General features: G+C 41.2%; 1 protein-coding gene across 4 annotated transcripts in view; it reads right to left on the bottom strand.

Moving 5' to 3' along the window:
• The window catches only part of TXLNB (taxilin beta), a 336,040-nt gene that overhangs the window by 261,616 nt on the left and 59,871 nt on the right, over positions 1–14,553 (bottom strand). The gene's annotated exons all lie outside the window — the stretch shown is intronic.

The following is a 14,553-nucleotide window of genomic DNA, read 5'->3' as shown; positions in this document are numbered from 1 at the left end:
AGAAAGGTATCCATGAAACACTCCACGCTTCCACTATGAGTGAGCATAATGCAATCACTCATAACTAAATCTCCAATTTCAATTCCTCATAAGTTGCCCATTGCAAATACAGTAATGGAACAGCACAAAATAAGTCTTTTAGCAGGGGGGCAGGGACCCTTGCAGTCCCATGTTTGGGGAACATGCTTCTCATATCTCTGAGCTTAAATATACCAACACCATGGTTGCATAACATTGGGGAAGGAAGGAGTTTCCTAAAATAGTGCCCAACAGTCTTGAGCGATCACGTGTTTCACTCTAGTAAAAGCATTTTATGAGACATCAAAAAATATGGCCACTAATAAAAACTCCCAAAACTACCTAAAGGTTTTGTTAACTAAATTTACTTTAATTTAGTTATATTTGTTAACTTGGGTAGCACACTGATCCACATGGGCCTTTTTCTGACACAGCCTGTGAGCATTGACTGATTAAGTGACTTGCTCAGAGTAATCACACAGTAGGCAGTGAGACAGACAAAAAATTAAACCACAGACTGCAGGGACATTGTGGGAAAGTCTAACCCTGGACTAGAGAAAGTGAGTGATTAACATCTCATAGCCTTAATCGTGTATGATAACGTACAATTGTGTAAGTAAACTTATGTTCAAATGATCACAGCTGCAGTAGCCTTAGCTATATGGGATATATCTTGCCAAGGATATATCAGCTGTCCAGCTCCCAAAGCTTTAGGGCACTTTCAATTCACCCAACTGTTGGGCAGCTAGAGCAGAATTGACTAAAAGACAAGTTTTGGTGCCAACTCTTTCAAAGCCTTTATGCCAACAGAGAGAGAGGGGCTGAGCCCTGAAAGAACACTGCCAGGAGGAGCAGAAAATAAATACCCACACCCTAGCATGAACAACACACCAAAGCAGGGGATGGAGGCAGGGGGTGGCTACTGCAGCAGTGATCATTTGAATATGTACTGTTATGGTAAGTTTATTTACACAACATGTTCATCATACTGATCACTGCTGCAGTAGCCTAGCTATATGGCTGGATTACTCTAGCTTACTACAGCTGGGAGATGAAAGGAGAAGAGTGCAGGAGCTCCTGGAGAATGATCCTAGCAAAGCCTGATCTACACTTAGAGAAAGAATCAAGCCTATAGGGCTGTGAAAACGTATGTACAGAGGACCAAGTCGCAACTTCTAGAAAACGTCTGGAATTCAACCATTTCCAAAATGCCATAGATGAAGTCAAAGCCATGGTAGAATGGGTCTTGACTGTGCCTGAAACAGAATTGCTGTAGTGAGTATAACAAAAGGTAATAAACCATTTGGAAACAGCCTACTTTGACATAGGTTGTCCCTTCATCTTACCTTAGCAAGAAATGAGCAAACTGATCCAAAGATCTGAAAGATTTAGTTCTGTCGAGATAATATCTGAGTTGTCCAGAGTATGGAGTATCCTTTCTCCCTCATTTTTGAGTTGAGTAAAGAAAATGCGGAGATGGACAGTTTGGCTTAAAGAAAATTCAGACATCACTTTAGGTGTAAAAGAAACATTAGTTCTCAAAGTAACCTTGTCCCTGTGGAAAATGTGGTAGAGTTGACTCACTACAAGAGCTTACAACTCAGATACCTTTCTTGCAGAGGTCAGAGCAATCAGTAAAACTGTTTTCCATGTAAAGAACCTCAAGTTAGCCAGGTTAGCTTCTCTAACACAAAATTAATATCCCAGGGAGGAGTCACTGGTTTTCTTGGAGGCCTCTTATGCAAAATAAAAACATTTTGACATGAGACTGCATAGAAAGAGGAGGATCCATGGGTAGACATGTTGAAATGGCTGATAAATGAACATTGAGAGAGGGGTAAGCAAAGTCGTAGGATATTAACTCACACAAATATTTTAAAACCAGAGAACAACTAGCCCTGAGTGGGTGCTGGTTATGTTGTTGGCACCAATTATATAACCATTTCCTTTTGCTAATATATGATTTTTTAGTTCATAGGTAAACACTAGGCTAGCTGCCCTTTTGGTTCTTTTAAGCCTAGTCAATTTTGCTTTGAAAGGTGAGAATGAAACCCTGTACTTTGCATCTGTGAGGTAAACACTTTGGAAAAATGTCTTGCTCAAGGTCACACAGTAGGCAAATGAAGGCTGAGGGAATCAAACCTTGTACCAGAACTATGGTTGTTTTCATCCTTTCTGAATGTATGATGTCTCAGATCCAACCTCGGATCAGACTTCAGCCACTTCTAAGTTTGTAAGTGATGCCCAGGCTCCTTCCCCTAACCATAATTCCTGTGTAGAGAGTGCGCTATCTCAGATTGAGTTTGCCTGCCAAAAATCGAAATCTAGAAAATGAAGGTGTTAGTAGCCAAAAAAAAGTATCTGACGTAGGCACTGACAGCGTGTAAATACAAAGTAAAGGAGAAAAAAAGAGAACCATTAGCACCCAAGCCTAGGTTGTCTAGAGTCTTCTTGGGATGACAATGTGAGAAACTCTATACACAAAAAGGGGAAGGGGGTGGTGGGTGGGTAGTTGAAGAAGCATGGAAGCAGACAACACAGATCTATTGTTATGGAGAGAACATAACTTTCATATTTGATGTTGTCTTTTCCATGCATTCCACAACATATGGGACAGAGTTCCCTGCTGCCTTCTTACTTTGGAGGACTTATGGAAGGAAATTCCAGAGCACAACTGAACCAAAGGAGGCTTGAGACCTGGACTGCATATCCAATTTATAGTGTGACATGAAGGCATGTACCTTGCACCAGGTAGCTGCAGCACAAATGTCATCAATTGGTATACTAGAAAAGGCTGTAGACAAAGCCACAGATTTAGTGGAATGAGCTTTTGGGAATGATGGACGTGACAAACCTCTTTCTTTATAGACAAATGATGAACACTGTGACAACTAACATGGCAAGGTGACTTTGGATACTACTTTTTCCAATTTAGCAGTATAAAAGGATACAAATAATTGATCAGATTTTCTGAAAGGTTTTGTCTGATGTAAGTAATACTGTAACTGGTGATGAACATCCAGCAAATATAATGTATATTCACCCATATTTGAAAAATTTGGAAAGAGCATTGGAAGATTTAAGGACTGATGAATAGATGATTCAGAAGCCACCTTAAGAAGAAAACAGGGATTGGTTTGTGAAAAATTAGGTAAGGAGGTTTTGAGGACAAGGTGTACAGCTCAGAACCTCTACTAGCAGAAGGGATAGCAACCAGAAATAAGGTCTTCCATGATAAAAAACTTTAGGTCAATCCTAGCATGGACCGGTCAATGTTTGTAGCAAAATAGTAATGTCCCAGGGAGGAGCTGTGTTTGTTTGTGGTGTGTGTAGAAGAAAAGTTCCACAAAGGAAAGCCTTGGATAATATAAGAGATGCTATGGACATGTGATTTTCTTCTACATGGAAAGAGGATATTGCGGCTAACTGAACTTTAATAGTGGAGTACCTACCTCCACAATGGAAAAGATGTTCGATGTAGTGTAAAATTGCTGAAAGTGGATCAGTATTATTGTTATCCACCCAAACAGAAAAACCTTCTCCATTTGCTCTTGGAAATTTTCCTAGTAGAGGGTTTCTGGGAAACGGATAAAATGTGAACAACTGAAGATTAAAACCTGGACTGTTGGAACCATCATAGGAATTGGAGAAACCATGTGTGATGGACTGAATGCTCAGATGAGGTGACCCTGACAGGCAAGAAAGAAGACAGAACGAAAACTTAAAAAGTATATTTATGAACACACTTATGAAATTAGGGCAGGGAGAACTACAAACACCCTATTTCGACACATATCTGAATACCCCTGGTATCAATTTAAATTCATCGTGATTGAACAAGTGAAGAATAATTTGAGGGGAGGCCCATGGAAATTACTTCTGGAGAAAGGGGAGTTATATTGGATTTTGCATTTGAAAGCAGCAGGGTATCCTGGGCTAAATGAAATGGCATCCATTGGGTGTATTTTAAAATTGAAAGCACAGTGTAGATAATAATAATGCTGCATATATATATATAGTTATATAATACAGTTTATATATATATATATATATATATATATATATATATATATATATATATATATATATATATATATACATATATTTATATATACAATTAAAATATTTTCTTTATAGTTTTAGGATATTTTATACATATATGTTCGTGCATTTTTATGTGGTTTTATTATCATTCTTGGTTATTTTTTAGTTGTATTTATCACGAGATAATATTGTATGTAATAGTATTTTTTCCCTTTAAATGATGACTGATTGTGTCATGTGACTTAGGCACAGGTATTTATGCAAGGTTTTTTAATTGGGGAATATCTGATGAAATCTTGCCATTGTTTGAGACAAAACCGCTTGTATTCAATAAATTTGTGGACCATTTCCCGGTGTCCATACTTCCTTTCTTGTTTTGAAAGACTACAGGGACATTATGATCTCCTTGTCTCCGGATGAAATACTCTTACTTATAAATTGGGACGTAGAAAGCTTTCCGTACAACAGAAGCAACATGGTGGTCAAACATCAGGTTGCTATCAACCTGGATACCCAAATCCCTCACGACTGATTGTGTGCTTAGGACATAGTTATTAATGTGATAATTTGTGGGGATGTCACTCTCCCCAAAGGGATGATGATGCATTTTTTGGTATTCAGTTTGAGGCCATGTTTCTGGCACCAGTCATTTGTTTGGGTGAGACCCTCTTGGAAGATGTCCACATCACTAGGGGAATTGATGACAGTGCCCAGTTTGCAATCATCTGCAAACCTGGTTAGCCATAGCCCATTGGTTTTGGCCTGCACCTCAGAAAAGTATATCCCAAATAAGAGAGTCTCCAAGACCAATCCCTGGGCTATGCCAGTCATTATGGGTCTACTACTCGAGGTGGCTTTCCCTATTTTGACTAGGTGGGCTCTAACAGTGAGCCAGTTTCCTACCCATCTGGTAACATAAGGATTGATGAACATAAGGATTGATACCTAGTTGAGAGAGTTTATCTATTATGCCTGAGTGGGGAATAGTGTTGAAGGCTTTGGTCAAGTCAAGGTTGGTCGTGTGCACCATCTTCCCCTTGTCCATGGCTTTGGTGACTGTCTCAAAGAAGTCAACCAAATTTAACAGGCTTAACCTCCCATTGACGAAGCCAAACTGTGTGGGATCGAGTGTTTGGAGGTTTCTAATGTCATTGTTAATGAGGTCCATGATAGCCTTGCCTAGTTAGACTGATGGGTCTATAATTTCCTGGATTGGTGGACACTCCACCTTTGTGCAAAGGGATGACAGCTGCTGACCTCCATTCAGCTAGGATGAAGCCAGTACTCAGGCTTTGGCTGAATAGGGCACGTAATGGTGCTGCAAGTTCCTGCCTGAGTTCATGTAGGATACAGCCTAGGATGTTATCGGGTCCCATGGAGGCTGTATTTTTGCCTTTGAGAGGGTAGTGATGACCTGATCCCTAGAGATAAGGGGAGGGGGACAGGTACTGTGGATGTCCTGATTTACTGATGGGGGGACAGTAGGGTGAAGTTTTCGCTGAATCCCTCTCACCCAGCAAGTTGGCAATATCTACAGCATTTGTGTATGTGGTGTCCTAGGCCACCAGTTCTGAGCAGATCTGGGTGCTTCCTTTGAGACTGTAGATGTATGTGAAGAAGTCCTTATGATTGTTTCAGGTAGATGTGGCCAATTTGGACTCAAAGCTTGCTTTGGAGGATTTCACTAGTGCTCTTATTTGCTTGTTCAGGCTAAGGATAGATTGCTTCCAATTGGGCACCTGCTCCTTCTTGGTTCTGGACAGCAATTTTTTACTTTTGTTATAGAGTTTATTTATTGCAGATGTCCACCAAACAGATTTACTCTTCCTTGCGGAGTATGATTTCGTCCTGCTAGGTATTCCTGATTCCATGTGTCTATATAAATACTCATATAGTACTTTGGTGTAGATTTGGACATTAGTGCCGGTTCCTTCAGAGGGGGAGGGGGCTGTGAAGCTGTTTATACCATCCCTCAGGAGGTTATAATCAGCTTTGGAGAAGTTGTTTTGTTTGACCCTAGCTAGTGGGAGGTTGGGGGAGATGGTAACTTTGAAAGTGACCACTTTATGATCAGATCTGACTAGGGAGGATGATACTGTTGGGATGCTGCAGTGGTTACTCATGTTAGTTAACTAGCTGTTTTAAGGCATTTGCATTGACAAAAGTGGGGAATATCTGGGCATTTGTGTTCTGGCATGCATATGTCTTCCAGTCTATGTTTGGGTAGTTAAAGTTTCCCAGGATCAGGGTAAAGGTTTGAATCTTCATAGATTCGAAGAGGTCCAGATAGGCAGAGTGGGCATCTAGAGTCAAATTTGGGGGCCTGTAGCTAGCTATGATTTGAATAGGGGTCTTGTCAATGGTTATATGCATTTCTGTTAGAAAGTGGCAAGAAGATATTACCCATTGCTGTGCTCTCATGGCCTCTCTGCATAATGGATAAAATCTGGTTCCTCCCTGTTTGTTGATGTACCAAACAATTGTCATGTTGTCTGTCTGGTCAGAAATCACATCTAAGGGCAGAGAGCAATGAAAAGCGTGCAATGCTAGGTGAACTGCTCTCATCTCCCATATATTGATGTGAAGACTAGGGTTGCCACCTTTCCTTGTGGCTAAAACTGGAATTAGGCCATACCCCTCACACCACCCACAGCCCCGCCCATGTGCTACCCACTTTTAGCCATTTCATGAAGTCATCATCATGTCAGACTTTTTTCCATGCGTGATGTCTTTTTTCTGTGGATTTACTATGTTTTTTGTAAAAAAAGCATAGTAAATCCGCAGATTTAACAAACTCTGATAATCTCTTTTTTGAAACAGAATGCTAGAGTTTGTATAGTGTTTTCTGGACTATCAGACAATCAGTTTTATTTCCAGATAGTCTGAAAAACATGGATAGGTGGCAGCACTAGTGAAGACTGGCCTCTGTTTAGTACCACGTGCCTTGGAATGTCTTTCCCAGATAATGCCCCCCAGCTGGAAATTGTCTGTGGTCACTATGGCTTGGAGTGAAGGAACAACAAAAAGAAGTTCCTGTAGAACATTTGGAGATTTCAGCCACCACTCTATGTGTGCTTTTCAAATTTTCATTAGTGACACTCAAAATGGCATGGACTGTTTCCTGATTGACCACTGAACCACCAAAGTCCTTTGAAGTAGCTGCTTGTAGAATCTGGCTGGGTGGACTAGTATGATAGAGGCTGCCATGGAGCTCAGAAGGTGGAGAATTAGTTTTGCTGGTGGCTTCTGGTGGGAGAAGACTTCCTGGGCTTGTTGGTAAAGTGATGTAATTCTTGTTTGTGGGAGCTTTGCTATCAGACGTTTTTGCTCCGATGAATTCTAGTGACTGAACTGGATGTGACTTGGATTTTATTAGATTCACTGTAATCTCCATGTCTGTACACAGTTGGAGCAAGGAATGTTTGCCTTGGATGAGTAGATTCCTGGTAGGGGTGGTTAGCAGCCAGTCATCCAAATATGAGAATACCAGAAACTCTGCAGTTGTATACAAGCTGCCACTACTGCCATACACTTGGTAAACACCCAGGGTACTGTGGTGACACCAGAGGGCAGAGCTCTGAACTGGAAATGACTGGTTCCAAGCCAGAAGGGAAGGTACTTCCTGGAGCATCCTTCAATTTTTATGTGGTAGTACGCATCCTGAAGATTAATTGAGCAGATCCAGTCATTTTTCCTCTGTAAAGGGAGAATGGACTGAAACATGAACATACAGAATTTTGTTTGCTTCACAAACTTGTTCTAGTAGCTTAGGTCTAGAATTGGTCTTAGGTCCCTGTTTGTCTTTGGCACTAAAAAGAATCTTGAGTAAATTCCAGATCCTCTCTGGTCTGGAGAGACCTCTTGGATGACTCCATTTATTAAAAAGCTTTCTTACTTCTGAAGTGGCTTCTTTACTTTGTGTGGCTGGAACATTGGGAATTGTATAAAAAGGAATAAAATAAGCTCTGGTAATAATCCTCCGCATCAATTTGTCTCAAGTGATGGATGTCCAGGTTGCTGGGTGCAGGGATAAAGTGTCCCCCAACTGTCTCCAGAATGCAACAGTCAGTCAACCATCCAGGAGCTCTGGAAATGCTTTTCTAAAAAAGGACCTCTGAAGCTCTGGTTTTGTGGGTCACCTCTGCCCCTTGGGTGATGTCCATTATAAGGGATTTTTCCTCTATCTTGGGAGCTCTTTCTCCAGAAGTATCAGATGCAAAACCCTGGGATTTGGGAAACCAAATTTTATTTCCTGCCTTCTGGTTTCTTGACATGGCTCTTTGAGGGGTGGAGAATTTGATCTCTATGGCAGATAGGGATTTACCATCCTTCTTACTTCTTCAGATAAACTCCTTAACCTTGGGACAAAAAGGGTTGCTCCATCATATGGGCTGTTGATGAAGGACATCTTGAAATGTTCCACAAAGTCACATAACCACATCCAGGGGTGACTTCTTATGGAAATACCTGTGCTGGCTACTCTAGATGCACCCTCTGTGGCATAAAGAAAAGGTGCATAGAGGCTTTGCACAAGGACTGTAGGGTAGCCAACCGTGAATCAACATATTTTCTTTAATCTTCACATAAGGTCCATGGGAGAAATTGGTGATTTTCCTTTGTCCCATCTCTCTGGAAATGAGTAATGTGTGCCAAGTAATTAAGCTGTCTGACTGAAAAAGTAGATGAGGTGTAAACATACTTTCCAAATCTGTCCATCACACTTGTTTCACAGTTGGTGGATGGACTGAAGAATTTTCTTCTCCAAGTTCTTTCCCAGTGGCTGCCTCCAGTACCATGGAATCTACCATGAGTGTCTTGCTACAATGGGGATGGTCTTTGAGAGCAATCAGAAATTTGTTGGGTTTCTTGGGAGTAGGTTCAGTTGTGTCTGGATTTTTCCATGGCTGAGAGGAGATCAGGGCTACCATCTCACTGGAATACCCAAGATGTAGATGAGCAAGAACTGAAAGCCTTAAGGGAAATTGACACATCTGGTGAAGGCACTTCAGAAGACCACCCCCCCTTCTGACCGAGAAGTTCAAGAATCTCTCAGAATGATAAATCCTCAAGGGGGTTCTGGGAGAACATTCTCCCTCAACAAAGTTAGTGTCAGTGGTAGGGGATTCCTCAGGGGAATCCAAGTGCCACATTTTGCACTTGTGTTTCCTGTGTACCTCTTCTGTGGATTGCTCAGGAGAGGACTTGGAAGCTGACATAGTCTGTCCCAGCAGAAGTGACTCAAGAATCCTGGAAACTGGCTGTCCCAATGGGACAACAAAAGTAGGCTAAGGGCTCTGCTATGAGGGAGGGGTGGATCTGATTCCAAAAGGGAAGACTTCTCTCTGGGTTAAGAGAACACTCTTTCAAAAGCCTCAAATGCCAAATTTGACACGCATCTGAGGAGCCTTGCTGTAGGGGCCAAAACTCCTGAACATGGCTCAACCTTAGATGTCATTCAGCTTGGATCCAAGCCTGATGCTGGAGCCAAACTATCAAGCACCAAAGCTCCTAGTGGGAGGAAAGGATCTGAAGACCTTGGATCTAATCTTCTCCATTGAAGTCATCACCAATGGTTCAGCTCTGAGTCTCTGATGGATCCAACAGAGTCAGAGCTGACTTCATCAGAGAACTTCTCAGGGTTGAGGAACTATGGAATCTCAGTTCTGATGCAGATCTGCCCTCAGTGAGAATTGAATCCAAGGGTTCTGATCCGAGAGGTTGGATTGGAGAAGAAGCTATTAAAGAGTGAGAGGAAGCTGTAGTTCCTCCAGCTCCAACAGCGGTTGGAGCTGGAAAGACCTCAACTGGATTTGGGTCTGAAGAAATCTCATCATCATCCTGTCCATGTCAGCTTCAGTGAGGCTCTGAGGAGACCTTGCTGACCTAAGGAAAGAGATAGAGGATGGTGGTCTAGAGTGATGACTAGGTCTGTCCTGTAAGACTGGAGACCAGAGCGTAGGAGAGATAGGATCTGGGGACAACCTAGGAGGTGTAAGGGATCCAATGATAATAGGATATGAAAAAGCACATTGGCTCAAAAGGTCTGTAAATATTAGTTGCTGGAGCTGACTAAGCTGCCCAATCTGGTGATCTTTTCTTAGCTGATTTTGACTTCTGTTTTTCCTTGTCTGAATGCCTTTGTTTCTATTTTGGAGAAGAGGAAGAAGAAGCAGCAGCAGTAGACTTCTGTGATCCCAAACAGCATTTTCTCCTGTGGAAGCCTGAAGGAGCCCCTTCAAAATAGGTTTATGTCTTTTCTCATTTATGGCCCGCTGACAAAAAGCCTAGCGTATGGAGCAGGAGATGTCCAGATGTGAAGGCTCCATGCAGGATACACACTTGTCATGTGCATTTTTTAAATTCTGAAGGCTTACCTGCCATCCTAAAGAACATGAAAAAGGTTAAAGACACTCACAAAAAACTATCCATTGAAAATTGAGAAGTCTAAGAAATTACTCTCAAGAAATATCTCCTTCATTTTTTCAGTCAAGCCCCAAGTCAGGATTGAGATGAAAGCACATTGCAAAAGGTGAAAAGGGAAAGAAACAATGCACACAAAGTGCTAGTAGAGGGAGGAATGCACAAATATAAATAAGAAAGTCAACCCTAAATACAGACAAAAATGATTTTTTGAAGAAAATTCACGTCTTTCCTGAGTATCAAAATCCTTGAATTGTTTTTGGCTGCAAATGACATATGAGGTAGTTCGCTCTCTACAATGGGATTATGGATAGGAGGAGCCTTAGAACAGAATCCAAAGCTCAAAAGTGGCCAAACTCAGATACAGAGTTGGAAAAGCCAACATCAAATCTAGAGCTAGACACTTTGAGAAAACTCTTGGTGCAGCAGATAGTCCGAAGGGTAAGGCAAAGGACGTATAATCTGATACAGATACACAAAACCTTAAGGAATGCTTGGAATCTGGATGAATAGGGATGTTTTTATAAGCATCTTTTAAATGTAGTGTTACTAGGAAACTTGAATGAGGAAGAAGATGTAACAGGTTGTGAAGTGACATCATTTTGAATTTGGGCACTATCAAAAACAGGTTTAGGAAAGAAAGATCCTGAACTGGTTTCCAAATATTTTCTTTCTTTCATACTAAAAAAAAATCCTTGAATAAAACTACTTTCCCACCTGGGAAGGAGAAACTGGTTCTATCACTCCCTGGGACACCATGTGATGAAGGATAGATGGAAATAAAAGAGTTTGGTTTGGAGGATGAGGAATTACCACTCAGAAAGGAGGAATTTCTTCCCACTGCCATCTGTAACCTTGATGAATGATCTCCAGAACCCATTTTTCTGAAGCTATCTGTTGCCACAGAGAAAAGTGACGATTCAGACTTTCTGGAAAACAGAAATGGGGTGCCAGGGTGGAAGTGAGGAGGAGACAAAGTCTCTTAAATAGTCATTCTGACTTATTTTACTGCAATTGGTTTTTGAGTTTCCAGAATTCTTCTTGGAACAGCTTTGCCATTTCTTGCTAAATGTATGTTTACCTGCATTTTGTTTAAACTGCTTATTTTGTTTCTTACCAAAACTGGATGAGGAGTTAGAGAATCACTTGGAAAATTTGGAAAAGGAGGACTGAAAAACGTCGAGATTCCCTGCATCAGCTTACCCCTTTCATCACACTTTTTGATCACCTCCGAAGCACAGGGGCCAAAAGCTAAATCTGTAGCCAAAGGATAAAGTCTTAATTTTAATGTCATCTGGGAGATTCTGGGAATGCAGCCATGCAAATGCCCTCAAAAGAGTAACAGTGACCATTGCCCTTCAAGAAGTATCAAGAGAGTTATACACATACTATATGTATACGATGAGTAGTGGGTTGAACAACAGAAGAAATTAAATTATTTAAAACAGATTTTTCCTCACAAGAAGAAATTGTAGGCAAAACATTCATCATGCTTTCAAAATTAGTCAGAACATTAACATACGTGCCTAGCAATTAAAAATTCTGAAACTCAAAGTTGCAGAGCAGACACTTTTTTCCCATTCTTATAAATAATCTTTGCATCCTTATCAGAAACAGTAGGATTGGAATTAACTAAGTGTTTTGCAGCAGGATTAACTAAAGCTATAGTTGCTGGATCAGGTTTGGGAAGGTGTATAAAAACTTAAAAGACTGAGGAATTTTATGCAACTTATCTGCCTTTTTAGGAGGAACTGGCTTATTGGCAAGAAAATTGCAGGCAGCAACACACACATCCTCCAAGGCAGACAAAACAGGAGGAATCATTTCAGGTTCTGGAAATTTGTTCTGTAACAGTATTTTCTGAGGGACTGAGAAAGCTGAATATTCTCCCACTGAAAACACTGGCATATTCTAGAAATAGTGTCAGAAAAAGATACCCACCACAGGGTGAATCAGAAACTGAGATCTTCTCTGAGTCTGAATCAAAAATCTGAGGAGAAAATCCTGTATCTGTCCCCTCATCCACCTGTCCACATTCAGAATTTTGCATTTCTTCAGTAAAGGAGATATCCCTCTTTCTTTTACCAGAAACTACCTTACAAGAAGGCTCTATAGCCCTAGTAAACTACTCCTGTTTAAGAAAATTTGAGAAGGATTAGCTTAGCTTTCTGCTTTTTTTTTTTGAGAGGAAAAATGGGTCCAACAGTGTTAATATTGGCAGCAGCAGCTTCCCTAGGGATGGACACAACATTCTAACAAAACAGGGAAGCCTTCCCTGTTTTCTTCTCAGGAGTGACAACAGTGGCTGTCCCTTGCCCACTGAGGAGGCCCAAACAGATGTAGAGGACGTGGCTAACCCCTGGTCCATAGTGACTGTAGGTGCTACTCGAGAGGTATTCAGGGTAAAAGATGAGTGGTCTGAGGTACATCAAATGGCCATAGCAGTCACACAGCTGCAAATGAAGCAAATTGCCAGTCTGCTGTGTTGGCAAGGTCTGTTTACTTAATTTATTCTTTTTGTGGCTGAAAGAAGGCATGACTATGATACCAACAGTTTGTTCCATGGTTAAGCTGAAAATGGTGCCTTTTTTCCAGGGAAAATCAGCAGCCAATGCTGGTAAAAATAAAAAAAATCTTTGAAGTCATTTTTTTCTCAGAAAAGTATAAATAATAAGCAAAATTATTAAAAGGAAGTTTATTTCCCCAAAGGGAACTTATCTGCCCAGCAAAGGAACAGCACAAGTTGAGAGTCAATCTTTGAAAGCCACAGAGGAGTGAACTCTTCAGTGCCAGTAAAATTCTGAAAGCCTTGGTACCCAAACTTATATTTTAGTCAGTTAAACTAAAACGTCATGATAGTTTGGGCACGTGAAGGTTCATAGGTTCATTGGAGGTTACAAGGCTAGCTGCCATACAGCCTTTACAAGCCATGTTAATCCCAGTTATCCCCATTTGTTCTTTTTTGGATAGTTCTCAGAATGAATTTATGAACAGAGTGGGTCTATGATAAACACTGGATCCCCCCTGTGCATTAGAGACATGGTTGCCACCTCTAGGGTGAATTTGCGGTCGCCCATCCAATTATATAGGTTGTATTTGAATAGGGTCAGTGAGAAGCTTTGCTATACATGAATAGTGAATCTATTCCAGAAACGTGGCAGTCTCTGGAAGACATATCTGTCTCTCCAGCATGATCTGTTAATGTCACAAGATAGACCGATATGCCTAGAGCAAGTGACTCTTGAATTTGACTTGTGAATGTGCAGAATTTCCATTAGGGCAGGGTTAAAGAGTGCCCTATAGGTCAGGCACAAGTCACTTCTCAGAAGTCTATAAGATACAGAGTAAAGTGACAGAGATTTCAGCATGTCCACGTAGGCCATGGTTTGGAGTCTATGTATTCTCATAGTGAGAAACCTCTGAGGTCTCTCCAGCTGCTGCAGGTGTCTGGTGAGGTACATGCAAAAGGTTGCATTATACACTATTAGTGGTCTGATGAGGGTTGAATACAGTGGCATTATGACATCCCTTGATATGGATGCTATGCTTTTGCTTATGACGTGGGCTATGTAGAAGGCTTTCCTTACCACTGTGGAAACTTGGTGGTCAAAGTTCAGATTGCTATCAACTTGTGTTCCCAAGTCTCGCACCACTGAGTTGGAACTCAGGGGGGGTGCTGTCAATATGGCAATTTGTAGCAAATTCCATTTTGCCAAATGGAATAATAATGCATTTTTTTTGCATTTAGTTTTAGACCATGGCTTTGGCACCAATCATTTGTTTCTGTTAGCCCTTCCTGTAATATGTTGACATCACTGGGGAACTCAATAATTGCTCCAAGTTTGCAATCATCAGTGAACTGGGTGAGCCAAAAGCCATTTACTTTGGCCTGGACTTCTGAGAAATAGATGTCAAACAGTAAGGGGCCCAGCACAGACCCCTGTGGTACTCCACTGGTGATGGGTCTACTGGTGGAGGTGGAGTCACCAATTTTGACAGAGTGTGTTCTGTCGGTGAGTCAGTTGCCACCCATCTAGTAACATAAGGGTTAATTCCTATCTGGGAGAGTTT

This window comes from Protopterus annectens, chromosome 1.part0 (assembly GCF_019279795.1).
Source record: "Protopterus annectens isolate FY-2018-M chromosome 1.part0, PAN1.0, whole genome shotgun sequence".
Taxonomy (NCBI): domain Eukaryota; kingdom Metazoa; phylum Chordata; order Ceratodontiformes; family Protopteridae; genus Protopterus; species Protopterus annectens.
The sequence above is the reverse complement of the archived record's forward strand: the minus strand, read 5'-3'. Positions and strand labels throughout refer to the sequence as shown.